Source organism: Nannospalax galili, unplaced genomic scaffold (genome assembly GCF_000622305.1).
Source record: "Nannospalax galili isolate Female #2095 unplaced genomic scaffold, S.galili_v1.0 scaffold245, whole genome shotgun sequence".
Lineage (NCBI taxonomy): Eukaryota > Metazoa > Chordata > Mammalia > Rodentia > Spalacidae > Nannospalax > Nannospalax galili.
Window position 1 is genome coordinate 417748 of NW_008353009.1, and position 11090 is coordinate 428837.

Consider the following 11090-nt stretch of genomic DNA (forward strand, 5'->3'; position numbering starts at 1 on the left):
TCAATTCATTACTTTAAACTACTTTGTGGTATATAAAAATCTTTTCTCATATACAGATAAGTGATGATAGATGATAGATAGATAGATAGATAGATAGATAGATAGATAGATAATAGATAGATAGATAGATAGATTATATAGATGATAGAGGTAAATGTGATAGAAGATAGGTATGTAGGTAGATAGATGATAGATAGATGATAGATAGATGATAGACAGACAAGATAGATGATAGATAGATAGATAGATGACAGATAGATAGATAGATAGATAGATAGATAGATAAATAGATAGATAGATGATAAAGATAGGAAGGAAAAGAGAGAGGGAGGGCCAGCTTTCATAATACACATATGCAAACATTGGGTTGCAACTAGAAGTATTTTGCTGCTAAGGTATGTCTGCAAGAAAGTTTTTTGAAAAGATAAAGGATAATTTTCTCTCCTTAGTACTTGGTTCCCAATCATAATCTAGCCCAATCCTCCTTCTGTCCCATTCATTAAAATTTCAATTCTCAGCGGTTGTCTCCTTAGAGGTCTTGTTTTCACCCTGCACTGATACCCTGGAATCTTTCTTGCCTCCTGACTCTCAGCAAAGGCTGCCTCCTTCAGAATGGGACCCCCCTCCCAGCCCAGTGTCAGTTCCCTTACACTGCTCTGACCTGCTTGACCCGCAGCACTGCCATCGGTCAAACAATGTCAAGTGTCTAAACTTTGTCCTCCCAGTTAGGTCCTAAAGTATGGACAGATCACAGCTGGTTCTTTTCTGGAAGCATCTTCACAGAGAAAAGGCTACACTACAGTACCATAAACAAATGTCGTTAATGGAATACTAGCTTGTGGCCAATTTATTTACACAGTGGATGCAGTGAACCTCATATTTCATGATTATGACTTTAGCATTGTTGACTACACCAAACAGAAAATTGGGACTTTAAGGTAAAACATGATCTAAGAGTTAGGATACTGGAGTCCTCATGGTGAGTTACAGTCTGCTGCTGTGAAAGTCCGCTGGACCTTATTTTTCTCAGCAACAGTTTATATCTAACACATACAACTGTGAACACCGAATGAGAAGCCTAACAGAATAATCTAATCAGTCTTTGCTCTCACTCTATATTGACCTCTAAAGAGCCTTCTGCTAGCGACCTTTAACAAAAAAACTGAAGCTTCCTACTTTCTAGAAAGTACAGAATATTTAAGAAAGTGTTCTTCTGTTACCATGAAAAATAGACCTCAGATCTGTTGTCGCCCATATCATTTCCCATTATATTCCAGTAAGAAAAATGAAGCTGAGAATTTGATATGCGATCCTACAGACATTTGTTGAGAAACTACAAAATTTGAAAAGCATTGATTCTGCCTCCTCACCTCCTCGGAACCAGGTAAACAAAGCTCTCTCTCCAGCTCCTCCCTACGCCCCAACCTCCAACTCAGGTTAAAGAGCAGCACTTGAGTTTCCACATGCAGTCAACCACAACTCCTGGGTACGGCTGCTTGCTCTCCCTTTTTCATCCAGAATCCTCCAAAGGGAGGCTCATCCCAGCACTGACCACACCCACAAGCTAAACTATAATGGAGACACAGAGAAATGGGGGGGGGAGTTGTGAATGAAGCCCTGGGACAAAGAATAAAAACTAATTTTCCCTTGTTTTCAAACTCCCCAGTAGAAGAGCTTTGGAAAACAACATTGGAAAAAAACGGTTCATTATTTAAAGAAAAAGGCACATGGCCTTGATGGAGTCATACCTGTAGGCTACTAAGCCCTAAAGTCAGCTGGGCTCCTTGGTACTGCTCAGTATTTGCCAAGCAAATTTGACTTCAGCAGCCTCAGAATACAGACACCCCTGAGCCTTTCTCTGAGCTTCCTTCTTCCTTGCCCCACCCCTTCACCAGAAAAGCCTTCATGATTACACAGATTGAAGAAGGATTCAGACCCAGGAAATGATTATGTTCTTTCTTCTGTGCCTTTCCGTCCTGGCATGTAGGCACTGCCATCATAAATCCTGAAGATTATATGATCAGTCTAAGTGATCCCACATCATACTGTCAAAATCAGGAAAGAGGGGTAAAATGAACAGTCACAATCTGTCTTCTGGACTATTGCCTTCACCTTCCCCAGAGCCAGCACCCAGCCTCTCCCTGCTCCCGGAAACCGATCTTCCATGCTAACACTTGCAGCCAAGTCAGAGCCAGCACACCAGTTCTCTGATGGTACCAACACTTAGTTATAGGGCAGCATCCGTTTTGTCATGCCATGCATCAGCCTCCATGAAGGCTTCAGAATAGTCAGGGTCCTGGGGCACAGTCACGATTTGCAAAGGTGACTGACTATAGATGAAAGATTCTCAAAGTGGTTATATTGAAGAAGGAGTAGTAAGATAATATGCTAAGAAATGGCTGCAGTAGGATGCAGGGAGAAAGTAAAGAACTTGGGTTTTTAAAAAATAATGGTTTTTCTTATCTTTTCCAGAAAAACTGGGATGCCTGAGGGCCAGCTGCAAGAAAATTTATTCTAATCAGGCAAGTATTTTGAGCATCTTTGCACTTGTTTCTGTGAACAAAACTATTGAATGAGAGCATAATTCTCTGCCCCTAGGTAATTTCATTCAAAGCACCTACCTGCTAAGTACTAAGCTCACAGGTACTCAGCAAATCAATTTGAATGATGGATTCCAGAAAATTCCATTACTTCTTACTTAAAAGAACCCTCAGAGAAACTGAGGCTGAAAGAAATGAAGTGGACAGCTCAAGCTCACATAGCTAAGAAGTTACGTATGGAATCTAGATTTGAGGTCAACTGTGTTTAAGTCAAAGGGGCATGCTCTTTTCCCCTGGCCAGGGAGACAGAGACCAAGGCAGAGTGTTAGAGGTAAGCTGGGGCTCTAGGGCTAGGAGCCCTGGGATTGCTTTCCAGCTCCTCCACTTAGGAGCTTTGTGATCTTACTCAAGGAAGAAACTTGACCTCTTTGTGCCTTGGTTTTGGCCTATATAAAATGGAAATTTCAAAAGCATTAATTCACAGTGTTATTTCAAGCATTAAATCAAATAACTTGTAGAAAGAACTCAAACCAGAGCCTGATGTATAATGAGATCTTGGATAATCACTCAGTTAATCGTTTTAACTATTTAGCATTGATTATCAGTGTCAGAGGGGTAATCCCATCCAGTAATAAAATCCGCAAAGTTGAGTGCAAGTTCCCACATGTTGGATCTCTTGAAAATGTAATGAAACAGCAGAAGAAAGTCAGTGGAATTCATCACAATCTCTCTTGTACTAGAGTGATCCATCACCACCATCTCCACCAGCTTCGTCATCTCCTTTGACTCAGTGTCTCCATCTCCAACCCATTTCCTAATACATTTGTTTCAGATAACATTTGCACTCCCAAACTGCTTACTCTAGACAAGGAAGGAAACAATGTCGAAGTCCTTCTTACATTCCGTTAGAAGAAGCAGAGGTCTGTATTTTGCTGTCCCCTTCTGCTTGTGTTTGACTTTTCAGACAGGAAGGCAGTCCTACACGAGGGAGAAAGAATGAGTCATGGCTCAAATGCATTGACCTTCAGTTTCTATCTGATAATTTTTCATTCTTTAATATCACTGGCTGGCTTCTGTTTTCTCATATTTAAAATGGTATGAAGATGGAGTGTCTAGGCCAGAGGACACTATGTAGACACTGAGTACATGGATGTCATTAAGCACATTAGGCTAAAGGGTCCCTGTAATTTGTATCATGTATGACCCTGAACCTCCTGTAAAACTCATGTAAAACTTTCCCCAAAAGTTACACTGACATGATAGGAAAGTCTCCTAGCATCAATTTTGTCTTAAAGATGTATGTCAAGGTTTTACTTTGGTGTTCCAATAAGGAATTTGGGTAACAACCTGGAAGATACCATCAAAATCCATTTGACTTCAAGTGATTCTGGGGGAGGTTAAGCTGATATGACCAAAGCATGATGCCTGATAGTAATCCCACATGACACAAGGGCAAAGTCAGAGAAGCAAAAATGCTCTGGGTACTGTGGAATAAGCAGCTTATTACAGGAATTTAGCTTTTTAACATTATGAGAGGTCTTGACTCTGGGAGGGTCTGATAGGGGTGCTAGAGAATCTGGTACAGGTGGCATTTTAGACCTTATCTAGGAAGTTGGAAGCCTTCCAGCAATTAGAGAGGGGCAACTGGAAGGGCTGGGGTAGAGGCTGTGACTTCTGTTGTCTCTTCATGGCATATGCTTTTATGAGTTCACAGCCAAGATTCTAAAGGCCACTGAGGGGTTGAGGTTGGTTAGCAGGGCTTGGAGTCATAAAGAAGAGCTGAACTTGGGAATGAACTGAGACGTATCTGTGTATCTGCCTCTCTACATATGACCACTGCAACCTTTAGAGCACAAATGCTTTCAGTTTCCATTTGTCCAGCTTCTCATAAGGTCTCTTTTGGCCGCCTTTAGTCTAGACACACAATGAAAGGTTATTTGCATGAACATATTGGTCTTTTTAGCCAAGTAGTTTAAGAACAAAAACGTCACCTGTCCTCCCTTTTATCCCTAATTTTATTAAATTGGATAGTCTGTCTTTCTTTTGGTTAGTGTGACTGGGAGGTACCAATCTTGTTCATCTTTTCAAGGTATTAACTTTTTGTTTGACTGTTTCTATGTATTATTATTTTTACTATTTCTCGCTGCCTAGTGCTTTGAGGTTTGGCTAACTCCTGTTTTTCTAAGATTTTGAGTGGAGTTTTTAGATTATTTGAGATCTCTCTGGATTTTTAAATATTTATTTTACTTTATGAGTATGTGTGTGTGTATGTGTGTGTGTGCGCGCATGTGCGCACATGCACACGCACATGCACACGCATGCATTTCTGTGCAGGTGCCCACAGGGGTCAGAAGGGCGCATCACACCCCTCGGCGTTAGCATTAAAGGTGTTTGTGAACCACCTTATGTGTGTGCTTGGAATTGAACTCTGGTCCTCTGATAGAGTAATAAGTGCTCTTAAATGCTGAGCTATCTCTCCAGGCCCCACTCTGATTTTTTAATGTGAACACTCATAGCTATAAGCTCTCCTCTGAGAACTGCTATATCTCAAAGGTACTGGTAAATTTACTTTCCTTTTCATTTGATTCTTGATTTTTAAAAATTTTCTCCCAGATTCTTTCAATGACCCAATAGTCATTCAAGGGAATATTGCTATGTCTCCAAGTAGTTTTGCAGTTTCTCTTGTAATTCATTTCTAATCTTATTCCACTGTGATCTTACAAGATAAAAGAAATTATTTTGGTTCTTTCATATTTGTAAAGACTTGCTTTGTGACCTAAAATACGACCTATTTTAAAGTAGGTTCCATGGACTGCTGAGAAGAATGTACATTCTGTATCTGTTGGATGAAATATTCTATAGATACCTGTCATGTACATTTGATCTATGGTTTAGTTTAAATCTGAAGTTTCTTTGATTATTATTAGTTTGGGTGACCTATCTAAAGATGGCAGTGAGGTATTGAAGTCACTTATAACCGTTGTATTGGAACCCATCTAAGCATGCACAGAAGTGTTTGTTTTATGAAATTGGAAGATCTGGCATCTGAGATATATGTGTATATGTATATGTGTATATATATACTATTGTCATGCCTTCTTGTTGAGTCTTCATTACTATGCAGTAGCATTCTTAATCACTTCTAAATAAGTTTACCTTGAAGTCTAATTCCATTTGTTTGACAGACTTTCTTCCATCCTTTGACTATCAGACCGTGCATGTTCTTACCAATGAGGATGTTTATTGAAGACAATAAATAATTACATCTAGTTTTTTTTAATCCATCAGCCTGAGGTTTTTCTTGGTACGTTGAGGCTATTTACATATAAGATTACAGCTGAAAGACATTTATTAACACCTATGATTTTTTAGTTGTTTTTCTGGTTGCTTAAATAGTGTTTTGCTCTTGTCCTTCCATCCTATTCGTATTAGGGGTTTCCTGTTTACCGTGTTGGTCATGATAGATTCCTTCCTAATTCACTTTTGCTCATCCACTCCTCTCATGAAATTCACTCTTTCCTGTGCTCTCATGACTAATTCTTTCCTCTTACTCCATGTAAAATTTTCCTTTAAGTATCTTTCACAGTGCTAGCTTGCTTGTCCTAAGTTGCCTTAGATTGTGGTTGGTGTGAAATGGTGTTATTTCTCTAACAATTTTAGAAGATAGCTTTGCCTGATATAACACTGTTGTTCAATGGTTTAAATATGTTTTTCCATGTCTTCCTGGATTTTAAGGTTGCTGGTGAGATAATCTGGGATTATTCTGATTTTGCCTTTGTAAGTTTGTGTTTTCCCTTACAGTTCATAATGTTGTTACTTTACTTTGTAATTTTGACATGTTGACTATAATATCTCATGACAAGTTTCATCTCTGGTTATGTCTATTTGGGATTTTAACTGCCCCTTGTAATGGACATTCATCCATTTTTTTCCTCAAGATTTGAGGAAAATCCCACTATGATTTTACTGAGTATATTTTCTATGCCTTTAATCTCATCTCCTGTTTCTGAACTGTAGAGTCTTAGGTTTAGTGTCTTTGCTGTAGCTCCACATTTTTGGATGTTGCAGTCATGCTTTTTTTTCCCCTAATTGCTCTTTGAGTACAATATTTCTTCTCCTTTCCACCCCTGACATTCTTCCTTCTGTTTAGTCAAATCTGTCAGTGCTGCTTTCCACTGTGTTTTTTCTTTGATTTGTTGAGTTTTTCATTTCCAACATTTCTTTTGTATGTGGGGTATGCGTGGGGGCGCAGTCAGAGGTCAACCTGGGGTGTCATTCCTCAATAGTTTTCTCCCTTGTTTTCTGGGACAGTCACTCACTGCACTCTGGGACTCACTGATTAGGCTAGGCTTATTGGTCAGTGAGTCCCATGGATCTGCCGGTCTTCACCTTCCCAGGCCTGGAATTACGATCACGCAGCACCACACCCGCTTCCTGTCTGGGTGCCAAGGATCAAACACAGATCCTCATGCTTGCACAACAAGCACTTTACTAACTGAGCTATTTCCCCAGCCCACCAACATTTCAATCATTTTATCTTAATTTACCTGTTGAATTTTTCTTCAATGTTGGCTCATCTATACTGAGGTTGGCTCATCTGATTTGCTGACATTTTCATCTGTGTTGCTGAATTTTCTTTCTAGGTTCTAGATTCAATTCCTTTGTTTATCTAAGTTCACTGATTACATTTGCTAATAAATTTTTAATATTTTCACCTCAAATTTTACCTGTCTTCTAATGCAGTAGCAGAGTTATATTATGACCTTTTGGTATAGTCATGTTGCCTAACTTTTTCATATGTACTTTATGATATGATTCCCACATATGTTGATTTGTATATCTTTTCCAGGTTTATTTGGGAATCTTCTTATTGAATAGCTTACTCTTGTGAGCCCAATCCCCAATTCCATTTAATGTGGGTGATAGGAACATTATAACCATCAAGTGTATAGAAACACACTTAAAATCAATTACAGCCCACCAATACATCACCAATGACCACAGATCAGAAAAACAGGACAATTAAAGTAGAATATGCAGTGGAGTTTTAAATTGTACAGGGTAAATGTGGAAACAATAAATAAATGAACTAACAGAAGACAGGGATAGGAAAGAAGCAGAGAAGAAGAGAGTTAAATAACTGGGAAGAAGAGCAGGAGTGGAGAAGAGTATTAGGATAGGAAGAGCAAAATGCAGATCAGACAAGGAAAAAGAGAAATTCATACAGATATTCCAATAATAAGAAAGTTAAAAAATCAAATCAGTGGAACTTGGAAGAGAGCACTGTTGGTAACCTGTCTATGTTGCAAACATGAGGACCTGAGTTCTACACCCAGAATTCACATAAAAATAAAGCTAGATGTGGTGGCAAACACTTGTAATCCCAGTACTGAGGAGGAGGAGACAGGCAGATCCCTGGGGCTTGCTGGCCAGCCAGCCTACCCTGATTGGAAAGTTCCAGAGCAATGAGAGAATTTATGTTTAAAAAAAAAGTGGATAGCAAGATTGTCTCTGGCACACACACACACACACACACACACACACACACACACATGATAAATGTAAAAAGGACATAAAATATTAACTTTGTTTAAAACAACAACAGCAAGCTCAATAATATAAAGCACATACTGTTGAAATATAATAGACAGGAAATGGAGGGAAATGTGGGGGAAATAAAACAAAAAAGAAAGCAAAGGATTGTTAATAATGAGGAAAATGCACAAACTAAATTTGATAAATACATGAAGAGTAAGGAAAATAAAAACATATGGGGCTGGAGAGATGGCTCAGTGGTTAAGAGCACTGGCTGCTCTTAAAAAAGACCCAGGTTTAGTTCCCAACACCCACATGGTGACTAAAAATCATGCTCCAGTTCCAAGGAATCCTACACCCTCTTCTGGCCTCCATAGGTATTGCACTATACAGGTGCACTTGCATGCATGCAGGTAATCACTCATATACATAAAATAAAAATAATAAGGTCTTGGCTGGGCATGGTGGTGCACACCTTTAATCCCAGCACTAGGGAGGCAAAGGCAGGTGGATCTCTGTGAGTTCAAGGCCAGCCTTGTCTACATAGTAAGTTCCAGGACAGCTGGGGCTACAGGGAGACCCTGTCTCAAAAAGACCAAAAATAAAAATAAAAAATAAGGTCTTGAAAATAAAAACATATGTTTCAATACAATAAAGAAGCTTCCATGATTCTATGTGATTAATTTTTAATTATTTTTTTAAATTTATGCATATGAGAGTTATGCCTACATGTAAGTGCCCTGTGTCATGCAATGCCCATAGAGTACAGAAGAGAGTGTCAGATTCACTGAAACTAAAGTTATGGATGGTTGTTAGCCACCATGTGGGTTCTGGGATTCGAACCTGGGTCTTCTGCAAAAACAACCATGCTCTTAATCACTGAGCCATCTCTCCAGCCCCCATGTGATTAATTTGTCAGTAGTAATTCAAGTAAATATGACAGTCAAAGTATTTACTTCCTTGGGGACAGCAGGAAATTTAAGGGTACAGCTAATGGGTACAGCAGCCCAGCAGGGAAGGCAAGAATGAGTGAGCAATCTCCAAGAACTTTCAGACTCAATGAGGAATGTTATGATTCTCCCAGTCCAACCAATTCAAGTTTGGGGCAATTCAGATTAGAAAGACTCCTATTCCCAATCTTCCTTCTCTCTCTCTCTCTCTCTCTCTCTCTCTCTCTCTCTCTCTCTCTCTCTCCTCTCTGACATTTCCAAGCGCTGATGTCTGGGCATGTGATTCAAACTTTTTACTGTTTGTGTGTGAGCATGTGAATGTGTGTGTGTGTGTGTGTGTGTGTGTGTGCGCGTGCGCACGCGCGCGTGCATGTGTGTTTTAAGCACTTGACCACAAAACCAGGAAGATACTTCCTGATTTTATTTTTTATTGCTGTAACACTGTCTCCTTGTTGCTGCAATTCACCCTAGTTCACTTTCCACATCTTCACATAGTTGACCCTAATTCGAGGAGAAGCTTTCAGAAATCACTGCAATGTTCTCACTAGTATGAAGCCTATATTTTAAATTTAAGATCTTCAATATCAGAGTTACAATGCACTTCAAAACTTTCAGACAGCTAAACTTTTTATTTTTTGTCTTTTTGAGACAAGGTCTCCCTGTAGCCTCAGCTGTCCTGGAATTCACTATTTAGACAAGGCTGGCCTTGAACTCACAGAGATCCGCCTGCCTCTGCCTCCCGAGTGCTGGGATTAAAGGCGTGCACCATCACGCCTGGCCAACAGTTAAATTTTTTAAATGACTATATATTTGATATTTTCTAGTAACTGTGTTTTGTTTCTATTAATAATAAACAAGTTAAAACTAGACGCAATAGTGCACAACTTTAATCCCAGTACTTGTAAGGTAGAGGCAGACAGATATCTGTGAATTCAAGGCCAGCATGGTATACATAGTGAGACCCAGTCTCAAAAAAAAAAAAAAAAATGAAGAGATTGAAAACAAGACTTCTTTGTTTCCCTTGGTCAGTGTTGTTATAAGGAACAATGAAAGAACATAGGAAAACCTTAGATTAAGCTGTGATTTCTTCCAAAACCCCCCAAATGCCATTTGTTTTAAAAGCTAATTCTTTTCATCCTATATTTTTTTAACATTTTTCCTTTATGGCTGAAACATTCGCTAACCATCTTTTGGCCCAGAATAATGTAATAGAAGAAACAGAAGAAATTTGACTCTATGAATGTATTTTTTATAAAGACATTTGAGGTATTTTCAGTGTGAGAACTTGAGGGTTACTTTTACCTTGGCCTCCTATTTTAAAGCTGGTTCTCTGAGTTCTCACATTTGTACATACCTCCATGGTAAATTGTCTTAGCATGGTAATATGCTCAGATCAATTGCCAGTGGCAGTAATACTGCTATCAATCATGTATGAACATATAACAGCCAGAAGACAAATGAGATACTCCTTCTTTTAGCCTTGTACAGTTTGCTCTTCTGGAAGATGCCTTTAGTGAAAGTAATTTCCAGGGAAGTCTGAATGTATGTCAGTCAGTCACTAAGATTCTTTCAGCCTACCTGATCTGCAAAGAGAGAAAAGTGAGGGTTGGGGATTCAGTCAGCACCACGGATAGAGCCCATCGCACTGCAGCACCCAGCAGGGAGCTTAAGGACCTCCTCCCCAAGTTTTGTTTTGTTGTTTTGTTTCAGTACTTTTCTCTCTCTCCTCTCCCTTTCTCCCCGCTTTCTTCCCCCTTCTCCACCCCCCGCTCCCCCCCAACCCCCGCCCATCTCTCTCATTGAGATTCTCCGATTTTTTCCCAATTTGAATTCTAGTTTTTTGATTCTGCAGACGTCCTAAAAACTGTCCCATTTCCCCCGTGCTTCTTAATAATGTACATAAATAGACAGATGACAGATAGATAGATGATAGACAGATAGATAGATAGATAGATAGATAGATAGATAGATAATAGCTAGATAGATGATAGATAGATAGATAGATGATAGATAGATAGGATACATAGACACATACATAAATGGATAGATGATAGATAGAAAGTAC

General features: G+C 39.2%; 1 long non-coding RNA gene across 1 annotated transcript in view; it reads right to left on the bottom strand.

Moving 5' to 3' along the window:
- Window positions 1-306: 306 nt before the first annotated feature.
- LOC103747730 overlaps window positions 307-11090 on the bottom strand; it is an 11338-nt gene continuing 554 nt past the window's right edge. Inside the window, exons 2-3 of the long non-coding RNA XR_607855.1 lie at window positions 10604-10608; window positions 307-3518 (exon numbers count right to left, since the gene is read on the bottom strand). This is a non-coding gene — a long non-coding RNA (uncharacterized LOC103747730). The remainder of the gene's footprint in view (window positions 3519-10603; window positions 10609-11090) is intronic.